Genomic DNA, 12,913 nt, shown 5'->3' on the forward strand with positions numbered 1-12,913 from the left:
GAAGAGGTTTCAAATTAAAAAAAAACAAATATGGATTTGAAAATTGTCAAAGAACTTTTTCAAAACTTATGAAATATAATTGATTTAGAGAAGAATTTTAATTAAAAATTCTAGAAAATAATAATTGAATTTAAATGATGGAAATAATTTTGAAGTAGTTAGAGGAACTGTAAAAATATTTATTTAACTACTTCCTATAGAAAAATAATAATGATTAAATATTTATTTTAAATATAACTATTGATGGGAAAATTTTAATTATACTATATTGAGTAATTGAAAATTTTTGGAAAGAAGTTTTCAACTATGAAATAAGAATAATTTTATTCATTTTCTGTACAAACTTTTGGAAAACAGTTTTCAACTATGAAATAAATTTATTGAATTCCCCTCACAATAAGAATTTGTGAAAATTTCTACTAATTGTAATCATTCTTCATTGAAACTTTCGTAAAATAGTTTTCAACTATTGAATTAAAAAATTAAATTCTATTGAAAATTGTTTAAAGAAATTAAAATATTTTTCGACTAATTTTAGTATTTTTTAATTGAAACTTTACAAAAAAATTGTTTAACTATACTAAATAAAATAATGAAATTCTACTAAAATTTAGAAAAAATTTCGTTTGTTTCTATTCATTTTTCATTAGAAAATAGTAAAAATAAAATTTCTACTAATTTCGGTCATTTTGAACGAAAATTTTAAAAAAGTATTACAATTGCTTTTCACTTACAGTTAGATTTTATTTACAACATTTTTTTCAATACCTAAGGAAATAATTCCATTCAAGTAATAACTGATGATAATTTTTTAATATTTTAAAGTACTAGAGATAAATATAAAGTTAATATTAGAAATAAAAATAATTAGTAGAGTTAACTAAATAGTAGAAATAAATCAATTAATAACTGATAACATTATAGATTTAATTAGTTAATGAAGATTTATATGGATGAAAATTATGCAAAAAAAAATCTTTTTTTCGTTTTTTTTGTCTTTTTTCGGAGGAAGTCGATGTTTCCTACAAACTTTATACATATATATACTTGGAGTTTTAGTACTTTAGGCTCATTTCTCCGACTGTGATTCATCACGTGCTTATTCTCACGATTTTATACCGAGGGAAAATGAAATTTTGCAAGTCGTCTCTTAGAAATTTACATGACTAATTTCCGCTTACCATTAATTTTTATAATATACGAATCACCTAAATCATGAATGAAAACCAAAATCGTTTCTTTATTAGAAAAATTTAAAAAATTTAAACTCGCGTTATTTTTTAATTAGTTTATTAAAAATAATTATAATTAATTATAATTAATTGGGTATATTTATAAATTATAATTCATTACAATTATATAAATTATTAGATTTAAAGAATTATTTATAATTATAAATTATATAATTATTTACAATACAATAGTAATGAATATAAAGAATTGATTTTCAGTTTTTCTGTAGTAAAAATGATTAAGGAATAAATTTATGGAGTGAAATTTATTTTGAAAATAAATAATTCTGTAAGTGGTCAATGAATTTGAAATAAATTAACAACTTCATTGACCATGCTTGTTTAGCTTAATGTGATCTAATGCATTGAAATAAAGTTTCTTTTATTTATTGTTATCGTGTTAAAATTACGGTCACGCGACAAAGTTGACCAGCCTTTAAGAGAGACCGCTTGATTCATTTAACATGCACATAATTTGAACCTCTTTTAGTTTGTATAGACTTGTTGTTGAGAAAAATTAGCCTAATTCATTTCCGAAGGACATTGTACATAAAGAAATTACATTTAAATTTGTAAGTGTATTGTTATACAATGGCTTATACATATATAAAATAAACTTACTATTCTTTTCTATATATATGTATACAATAAATAACAATCTCATTTTGAAATTGTTATAATGGTTTTTATAATAAAAATGACAAAATTCTTCTTTTTTTAAGAAAGTTTTTTAATGCTTTCTCTGAAACACTTTTTAATTATTATATAAATTTCATTTTTATCGAAAAAATACGAAAACTTTGAGGTAGACTACAACTTCTTGTTTTCTGTCCCTTTTCTCTTTGGAATTGTATAATTTAGTTATATTTTTAAATATAAATTGTAATTTACATAATATATAATATACATAACCCAATGGGAAGTAAACGATTGGTTCAATAATGGGCCATGCTTGGCGAACTCCGTTCCATTATTGGAACATTAATGGCAACCATCATTGGACCACCAATGGTTTAAACTTGGGATGATCACGCTACTGCCAATGATCGGTAGCCAAGCATCGGGCCAATATTAGTTGCCAAGAAATTGCCAAGGAAACAAAATCGATTTTCAAAAGCTTGATTTTTTATTGGCAGCCAACAAAAAACAAAGGTTTTGAAAATTGATTTTTCTTAATTATTAATTAAAATTTATTTTTAAAAAATATATTTTTCAAAAAATTATTTAAAAAAAAAATATATTTTTTTAAATTAATAGAACATATTAATTTAATTTGTCACCTCTGGTAAAACAAAGATGAAAGACTGATAAATTCCCTCACTTTATATTTTACAGTGGAGGGATAACTGTGAATGTCTTTGCGAGAGAGGAGCAGGTACTTATATAGAGCCAGTGAAACAGGTCACAAGCGAGAAGAAATCACTAGCATGCACTCTGGCGGCGCTTGTCGGAACTGTTTTCTGGCGCGCATGCATATCCTGACATTATCGACGCAGCGCTTGGCAACCAACGTTGCGCCACTTCCGACAAGCGCCGCCAGAGTGCATGCTAGTGATTTGTTCTCGCTTGTGACCTTTCTCACTGGCTCTATATAAGTACCTGCTCCTCTCTCGCAAAGACATTCACAGTCATCCCTCCACTGTAAAATATAAAGTGAGGGAATTTATCAGTCTTTCATCTTTGTTTTACCAGAGGTGACAAATTAAATTAATATGTTCTATTAATTTAAAAAAATATATATTTTTAAAAAATATATTTTTTTTTAAAATAATTTTTTGAAAAATATATTTTTTAAAAATAAATTTTAATTAATAATTAAAAAAAATCAATTTTCAAAACCTTGGTTTTTTGTTGGCTGCCAATAAAAAATCAAGCTTTTGAAAATCGATTTTGTCTCCTTGGCAATTCCTTGGCAAATAATATTGGCCCGATGCTTGGCTACCGATCATTGGCAGTAGCGTGATCATCCCAAGTTTAAACCATTGGTGGTCCAACGATGGTTGCCAATTGTTTTGCCAAGAAAAAACCATTGGGTACCAAGCATGGCCCATTATTGAACCAATCGTTAACATTGGCAACTTCCCGTTGGGAATACACAATATATACATATATATATATATATATAATATATTTTTTATCCCACATGCACAAAAACGGCGCTTTCTGATGGCAGACGACAGGGAGGAAAGTCATTCATTTCTTCGACCGTATGAAAATGGCGGCCGTGTTCTCCCAAGGGCAAGAAAATTAGCTGTTCACATGCATTTTTCTTGCCCAAGGGAGAAAACGGCCGCCATTTTCATACAAATCGAACAAGTGAATGACTTTTACTCCCTGTCGTCTGCTATCTGAAATCGCCACTTTTGTGCCTTTGGAATAAAAAATATCGTAAGTAACACAAGAATAAAGTCAGCCAATTTGTTTACGATGATTTTTGTGACACTTGTTCCGGTCTCGGGGCGCCCTCGACCTCCACTCGTGTCACAAAAATCACCGTAAAGAAATGGCTGCCTTTATCCTCTTGTTGCTTAATATAGAGGAAAGGTGTACGAGATGATCCCTCTAAGGGAAAAAACCTATTATTCAAAGAAAAATCAGCATTTTTGAGTTTGTTTTGTACGCACTACTAGATAATTAATCTATCTAACTATTCTGATTTGAAATATTTGCAGCTAATTAATATTTTACTATTAAATTTAATTTTTCTAAAACCTTACAAAAGGATCATCTTGGACACCGGGGTGTCCAAGATGATCCCCATGGTATGGACAAGATGATCCGTAGGGTTATCTTACCCCAATTATTGGAAAATGAGTCTAAATTGAAGGAATAACAGTGTATCACTATTAAATATACTTTATTTAGACCATAAACGCTTTTGACCACTCACCACGATTCGTTTTCCTATTTTATAATTACGAGGCATTGTCTACAACGAGAAAATTAATAAAATAGATGTAGATGTCAATTTTTTATTTTAGATAAGTTAGTTTTTATAATAAAAACATATAAGAAGCGGGAAAAATTGAATTTTTTATTAATACTAGAAAATTCACTTTGAGGTGAGGCGAAATACATTGGAATCAGGGGGGATCATCTTGTACACCCATTGAGGGATCATCTTGCCCCAAATGCCACTATTTTGTAATTTGTTCGTAACTTAACCTACAAGCTCTGTTATTCCATAAAACCAATCAGAACACTTAGTTGAAGATATACTGAAGCCGTGAGTACAAGAAACATGGAATTTCAGCTACTACAACAAAAGTTATCTAAGCCCAAAGTTAAGCTTTCCTTAGATCAAAAATATGAAATTTTTATTTTTTCCAATAGAATTTTTTTAATGACGCGTGTTGTCATGACAGTTTGACTGATTCATAGATATGTCATTGGCAACGTATTACCGTATTTGCCTAATAAGTGGCGCTAATAGGCTCGCCAAAATTCAAAAGGATCATCTTGCCCCAGGGGATCATCTTGTACACCTTTCCCCTACTATTTTAATTATTTAAAATAACTAGTTTTTGATAATTTGTAAATTACAAATTAATTATAAATTGATGAATATTAATTAATTAATTATTTAAATAATTTTCAATAAAACAGATAAATTCAGTTTTTAATATTTCCTTTTACATTTCAAAATTGAAACATTTTGCAGTTTTGTAAATTTGCATTGTCAATTTAATTAATTATTTTTTAATTAATTACTCTGAGAAAACTGGAGTATTGGACTAAACATCTGGAGGGACAAATCGTTGATATTTGAGAGTTAGCTATTGGATAACAATCTAAATGTTCAAATACACCATTGACAGATATTCGTGCCATTTCTCTTGGAGGGAAAATGAGTTTATAACAGAGGGAAAAATTAACCATCTTGAGAAATCCCTTCCTTATCCGGCGCGAAATGAATAAATATGGCAACCTAACCCCTAAATTAAATACATAAAATGTCAGAAAAATAATTTCGCGCGCATCAGATCGTACACATTTTCTGCGCAACTTTTAACCCTCAGATATAATGGGAGAGAATATACAAGTAGATTTCCATTATCAATTCAAAATTTATTTTAGAAGGACTATTTAACTCTCTTCATAAGCAAAGAAAACCTACACTTTTTGAACCTCCGAATTTGACACTCCAGTTTTCTCAGTGTACTAATCAATTAAGTTTTGTAATTTCTGTTGCATAATTTTACTATTGAAAAGAGAAAAAGCAGAATATGTGTAAAAATAAAAAATATGTCGTGCTGTTACAAATTTATTGACAATAGTTTTGTGTTTGTTTTCAGGTTCGAACTAAGGGCAAAACTTTAGTCGTAAGTCGTAAAAACAGTATAGAGGAAACTTTATGCTGAAACTCCTTTAAAATCATCAGTCTCGTAAATCGATCCGTTTGTATTCATTTATATCGTCACGCGTGTTAATTAATATTTTACCTCGAATGTTGAGAATTACTATTTCTTATTATTTCTTCTTTTTTGATTATTTTAAAAGAACCCCCGGAAAAAAAGATTTATTTGACTTAGAAGCTACTAAACTTTTTATTTGTTTAAAATAAAAATTTTAGGTATTTGTGCTGAATAAAATTTTTATTTTAAAACAACCACGGCACAGAATATTGCATTCACATTCCTGGAATATTCCATTAGAACATTGGGAAAGTTTATCAGGAATATAATGTAGGATTATTCCTTTTGATTATTATCATTTTTTATCATCGGAATATTATTTTTTATATACAATTTTTTCAGTTCAAAATAAATTGATGAATTTATTTAAATGGCGCAGAAATTGATTAGTATATCATCATCATCAATAATAATAATAATAAAAATATATTTTTACAAAATTACAATATGGAATATTTCCACAACATTTTGATGGAATATTCCTACATTATTCCGATGAAACATTCGAATGGTTGAACATTTTAAAATGGAATTTTCCAGAGGAATATTTTAGAAATGTGAATGAAATATTCTGTGCAATTGAGGAAATAAATAATTTAGTATTTATTTGAGAAAAATGTACTTTTATATTTAAATAAAATAAATTATATTTGGTTGAAATAAAATTTTTTCTCTGGGTGTATTATTTAAATATAGCTTCGGGAGTGTTCGAATTTCCTTAAAATCGCGATCGTTTGTAGGGAAAGTATTCAATTCTTCTTTTTTAGTTTATATAGGTATGCCTTTTGAAGTGTTTGTATTTTTTATAATTCGAGTGAGTGCGTGTAGTTTTTGCCAGTATCATTAACAAGAGTGAAAACATTAGACAAATTCATTGAGAGCAACAACTTTGAGATGGAGGACAGGCCACAAACGAGTTTAAGGTTTGAATTAATTTCCATATTTGTTATTATATTTATCTTTATATTTATTATAAGTGTTTGTATTATTATTATTTTTTTTTTTTTTGCTTAGGGAATTTTGGGAAATCTGCCTACAGATACCTTGGATTCCGCACTCCAAGGTTATGTGGGGTTGGTATAATAAAACAAAAGGAAATATAAAAAAATAAATAAATTAATAAATTACATAGTAAATTTAATAAACTGCGTCTAAGCGGAATTTACAGTCTTGTTTTAGGTAAAAAATTTTTTCTGTTTATATTTAATTGAAAAATTATCAAATGATTCGAAATTTCATTAAATTGTCTTGTAAACAGTGGATTTTAGAAATATTTAATTGCAGGTGAAATTTTTTTGAAATAATTGAATTTTTATTGAACTTTCTTAAAAAATATTAAAAATAATTGAATTAGAGGAAAATTTTAGTAAAAATTTCTAGAAAATAATTATTGAATTGAAATATTGAAAATAATTTTTCAGAGTTTTTTTATGGCCGGGAAAAATAATTCATGGAATTGACCGGGAATTTTTTTTTTAAAAAAAGGGGTCAATGTGACTACAATAAAAAGCAAAGATGAAATTAAGCCTTTAAAAACTGTATTTTTAAATATATTTGGGTGATTCTCCGCGTAGCGCAGAATTTAATGTCTCTCGTGTTTTTGAAGAAATCAGTTTTATATATTGTAATAAATTCAACGTGAATAACTTATTTTCACGATAACAAATAAAAATCTATTGACGTTTTCATTTAAAAGTTTATAATTTTGCTCAAAAATCTGTTTAGGGTAAATGCACTAGTAGTCGGACACTTAAGGATACAATCTTAAATTATGGTTTTTTTCTTAAAATAGCAAATATCTTCTGTGTTTATAAGCACATTATTAATTAAAGGAGTTCTTCAGGATTAAAAATCATATAAATTTGTTACAAATAGTTGAGTATTTAATAAAATATAAACATTTTAATAAAAAATTACAAATGCTTTAGTAGTCGGACACTTTTTCCCCTTGTTTCTATAGTCGGACATCTGTCAGATATTTTGAATTTATAAAGTAAAAAAGATAATTTTTTAATTGCTATCTGCTGGAAAATGGAATTAAAGCATATTAGAAGTTATTAATATAATATTTAAACCCTATAAGTTTTAATATTTATGATTAATTATCAACAAAACTTTGTGCTACTCATTGCGCTACTCGAAAATGGTTGTATCTATAGTCGGACACCATGATTTTTAAAACATTAAATAAAATATTTCTTGTTTAATTATTTTCGAAAATAACACTATTTTAATAAAATATAAACTTCACACATTCGTCTAGTATACTTTTTAAAGTAATTATCACAATGCATTATTATTTATTTGCCAAAAAACACGAAAGTGTCCGACTACTAGTACTGTCCGACTATACCCGCACTTACCCTATATTATTTTTTTTCCATAAATTTCCATAAATTACCGAAATAAAAATTGTGATTTAATTGATCAATAAATATATATATATATATATGAAGGAGTTTACACCGTAAGCCTTAAATATAAGCCTCCGCGAGCATAAACGGATATGCCTCCATGAGGATATACTTGCGTCTGCGCAAAGTGTTTGCCTGCAGCTGTGTTGTGAAAGAGTTTGCCTTGACCACGTGTTCGCGCAGGCGCAAATATATGCTCCTGGAGGTATATCCGTTTATGCGCGCGGAGGCTTATATTTAAGGCTTACGGTGTAAACTCCTTCTATATATATATATATATATATATATATGTTACGGTCAATGCCCGGGCATTGTCGACATTGCCCATACATTTTCAATAATATTCAGTAAAGCGTGTTAATGCCCGGGCAATGACGACAGTGCCCGGGCATTGTTGACATTGCCCATTCATTTTTGGGCAATGTTGTTTACATTAAGGATTAAATTAATTATACTATTAAAAACAGACTTTTAAAGTATTAAATCATTGGTAAAAATGGCCAGTGACAACGTGAGTGATATTTTTTTGTTAATAGAGCATTAATATTGGGGTTATTTATTAGTTCTAAGTTTCATAATTTATTAAAAAAAATTCAAAACATCACATTTTATAACCATATTGTTAATAATTTAACGATTTAAAATTTATAACATTAAGTTATTGGAATAAATTAATAAATTGACTAAAATATTTGAAAGTGCAATAATTGGTACATGGGTGATTCTCCGCGTAGTGCACAATTCAATGTCCCTCGTATTTTTTAAGAAATTTTTTTCACATATTGCAAGCAATGAATTCAAGGAGAAAAACTAATTTCTGTGTTTACAAACAAAAGCCAATAGTCGTTTACATTTAAAAATTTATAATTTAGCTTTAAAAGCTGTTTAAGGTGCTAAAACGTCATGATAAGGCCTGTCCCCAGTACGATGTATATAAAAAAATTGTTCCCCGTTTTCGCGTCATGGTCTGGCCTTTTTATAAAATTGTATTATTTACATAAAAATCAAATCGAAACTTTACTCAATATTAGTAAAACGCAACAACAAACTCTCCTAAGTAAATTAATAAGAGAGAAACTAATTTGAGAATTAATTGTTTTGTTTTTTACACATTAAAAGCACCAAACTTGCATAGGGAATCACAGAATCGTCATTCAAATTACAAATGATTGTAAACAAATAAAAGCTATTCTTTATATTTATATTATTATTCCTGAGAGCAATTATTACAAAATGTGAGACTCAATCTATTGTAAACGAAATAATATTACAATTTACGAGACATTTTATTTATAACTAGTCGGTACATTTCGATTAAAATGAATTTAAATTAAATTAAAAAATTAATTATTGACATTGCCCAAACTGGACCGGGCATTGTCGACATTGCCCGAAAAAACTTCATAATATAAATTATTTCGGACATTGACCGAAATCGATGGTCATTGTCGATAATGCCCAGTGGTTGTGGGCAATGTCGACAATGCCCGTGCATTGTCAGGCATTGCCCGATTCCGGACATTGACCGTAACATATATATTGTCAATTGTGATTTCAACTTTGCATATTTTTAAAAATTACCGACAAAATTTCTTGAAATTACCTTATAAATTTCCATAAATTACCAAATTCCAAATTTGTAATAATAATTTAAACTTTACATATTTTTATGAATTATCGCGAAAATTTCCATAAACTTCCATAAATTACCGAAATATTAATTTTTAAATGAGATTTACGCTATAATATTGTTTAAATTACCGCAAAAAATTTTTTTGACAGAATTTGTTTAAACAGTGAATTTGTTAATTACTATACTTGTTTACAACAAAAATTATAAACAATTTTTCCGGCCGGCTATGGATTTTTCTTTCTGAAGCCTTTATCTTCAAAAAAATATATTGATAATAATCATAACGATAAAAATTTTTTTTTTTAATTTTATAAACCAAATCGTGCGCTACGCGGAGAATCACCCAAATTTCGTTCATTTTAACGTTCTTAACTTTATAGGGACTGTAAAAAATTACAAATTAAATTTTGTATTTTGAATAGTTTAAGATGATTTTTTACTGGTTTTTTTAATAATAAAATAATAATGATAATTATAATTTCCTTATTTGACTAAGAACGTATTAACAAATTATTTCGTGAATTTCCATACATATGAGAAATTTGTGTTATGTTTTGAAAGTACATAATGATGTACGGTTTGTGCCTGCAATATTCTCCATTGGGATGTGTCAGTGTCCACGTTCAGCTTGTAAATTACATTCAGGAGAGAGAGAGAGAGAGAATTATCATCTACTCTAGAAATTCAGGTCCTGATTGTACAATTCACGTTATTCGGGAGCTATATGTATATGAGAGCAGGTTTATGGAAATGGTAGCACTGGTGTGAATTTAGGGTGACTGCTCAATCTGTCTTTAGCGAATAAAGCATTTCATTTCCGTGTGTTCTCACCCTTACGATTAGACTGCAGAACGTCTGCGTATTACCGCTCTCATCGTCTCTGTTATTCAGGTCAAATTTTATTCGTCTCATGCACAAGTGAATACCACGAGAGACCAATAAAGTTCCGTCCACAAAAGTGTTGTTGGTTTTTTGCTTCTCTCTCTCTTTTTATATATATATATAACAAGAATCAGACGAAAATGGCGATAATTTATTTATATGATGATTCAGCAGAATATTTCCCAAGATCTTAATCGTCTAACCTTGAATTTTTCTCTATTTGTAGCCTCTTAATAATTCAGAAGTCGAATTTTCGAAAACTGTTCATATTTCTTCTGTGAAGTATTTATTTTGGAAGTGAATATCTACATTTATTTTCCTTATATTTTTTTATTTTTAATATTACTTGATGTTTGTTTATTTTTACTATTAATTTATTTAATCGATTTTCTATGCTTAAAGATGTTTTTTTGGTATATAAAGATTACTATCTACCGTCTATAAATTTTAAAGCAAATTATATTATTATTTTAAGTTTCAAAATTTAGAATAAAATGTATCATCAAATTTGTAATCAAAGATTTTAAAAAAGCCCAAGTAAAAAGTTTTAAGTAAATCCGATCAATTTCTAAATATCCAGATTGGATCGTATTTTAATTTTTAAAATCGTAATCAGCGACCTCAAAAACCCTCAAGTACCAAGTTTCAAGTAAATCTGGATGACTTTCAATTTTTTAAATCTGCTATATTTTGCTTCTAAAAATCATTTTTTATAATTAAAGTCCTCTTGAATTTTTTCTTTACAAGTGGTTACCTTATTCACTATACTAATGGATATACATACCACTGGTAGTGGTATATGAACTTTAATAACTAGACTAGTGTGTATTCTAATTATTAGAACGCAAACGCTAAGATCTCTCTTATGACCATTTAGAATAGAGGCATACAGTGCCTTATTAATACAAACTATTATAAACGATATAAATAATTCTTGTTCCAAAACTGCTGATTTAATTTTCTCCTTTACGCGAAAGGAGATTAATCTCGTGGGTGCAGGTCGGCGAATTATACACCTCAGTTAACCGGGGTTCGTTTTACAAGTGTTGTTGAACTCAAATCGTCACAGTCATCGTGTTCCGAATACGAAAAAGCTTTCCTTCACAGCTACTTCTCCTTTTACTAAAAGCAATTTTCAAGCTTGTTGGAAAATAATTTTTCCAAACCGCAGTGCTTTATAATTTATTAAAATATAGGTCTTTGGTTGTAATTATAAATATAGCAAATATAAACTCGTACATTCAGTTTTTTAGGATTTAAATAAATAATAATTTTTAGGAATCACTAGTAGATAAATGTATTTACCTATTGGATTATTAATAGTTTCGACACCAATGTTGGTGTCTTTTTTAGGTGAAAAATTGATTTAAAATTTTGAAAAGAAACTTTACATGATCTCAATTTTTAAAAAAAGCATTTGTACAGAATTTCAATAATTAAACATTTAAAAACATACCAAATTTTATTACATGAAAGTAAAACTTAAAATTTATAAGTATACATACATCCTGCAAAGGAATTAATTTCATAAAAAATAAAACTTATTGCAAAATTTCATTTATTTTTAATTGAATTCTAATCTAATTCCTCGAAAAATTCTTAAAAATGTTAATAAAATTCTTTAACAGAATTCAATTATGTTCAAAAATTTATACTGATAGTCAAAATTCCAATTATCTTTATAAATAATAAAATTCTTCTTCAAAATTCAATTTTTTTAAAAATGTTTAATGAAATTCTACGCAAACATTTAATTATTTTCATAAATAATAAAAATTTCACAGGAATTCAATTTTTAGGTAAAATTTTAGATAACAATTTAATATTAAGGGGAGACCTCGCCTTTATTTTGGCTCCTTTAAAATTAAATTATTAAACGAGGTAATATTTTTTTCTCGCATCATTTTTAACTTGAAAACATATAAGAGAGTCAAAAATATTTAATTTCAATTTTTGAAAAGGTTAGAATTTTTTTCTGTTCACCTATTGCATATTATTATTGCAAATCCATGCAAGAAGTTGTTTAGAATTGTAAAATATGCATGGGAAAAAATTGGCGTTAAAAAATATTAAAAACTGTAAGAGAAGATCGATTTTTAATATTCAAATCTTTAAGTTTTGCCGAAATTTCGAAAGCCTTAAACCTTTAATTTTTTTCCAAACTGTTTATACTTACGTAATTTAATGCACTGATTTAGAAAGAATTGTTAATATTGACGTTTAGCTCATTTTCCTGGTAAGAACCATAAAAATCATAGTCTAAAGCTTTTTTGGTCTACTTTATATGTACCGAGATGAATGCAAAAAGACATAATTTTTGTAGTTTTTACTATCAAA

The 12,913-nt window shown here is 27.6% G+C and overlaps 2 protein-coding genes across 6 annotated transcripts in view; one reads left to right on the forward strand and one right to left on the reverse strand.

The window, feature by feature from the left end:
• The window catches only part of LOC122503805, a 244,198-nt gene that overhangs the window by 102,113 nt on the left and 129,172 nt on the right, over positions 1–12,913 (forward strand). For 2 of the 5 annotated variants that reach the window (XM_043614505.1, XM_043614509.1), the window contains exons 4-5: positions 5,528–5,554; positions 6,415–6,570. The exons of 1 other annotated variant lie outside the window; for it this stretch is intronic. The gene's annotated coding sequence lies outside the window, so the exon portion shown is untranslated. Of the gene's footprint in view, positions 1–5,527; positions 5,555–6,247; positions 6,571–12,913 lie in introns of all 5 variants that reach the window. 2 more of the 5 variants (XM_043614506.1, XM_043614510.1) reach the window with 2 other exon arrangements.
• LOC122503804 (junctophilin-1-like) overlaps positions 1–12,913 on the reverse strand; it is a 112,883-nt gene that overhangs the window by 34,891 nt on the left and 65,079 nt on the right. The window lies entirely within an intron of this gene.

Source organism: Leptopilina heterotoma, unplaced genomic scaffold (assembly GCF_015476425.1).
Source record: "Leptopilina heterotoma isolate Lh14 unplaced genomic scaffold, ASM1547642v1 Lhet_27, whole genome shotgun sequence".
NCBI classification, from domain to species: Eukaryota; Metazoa; Arthropoda; class Insecta; order Hymenoptera; family Figitidae; genus Leptopilina; species Leptopilina heterotoma.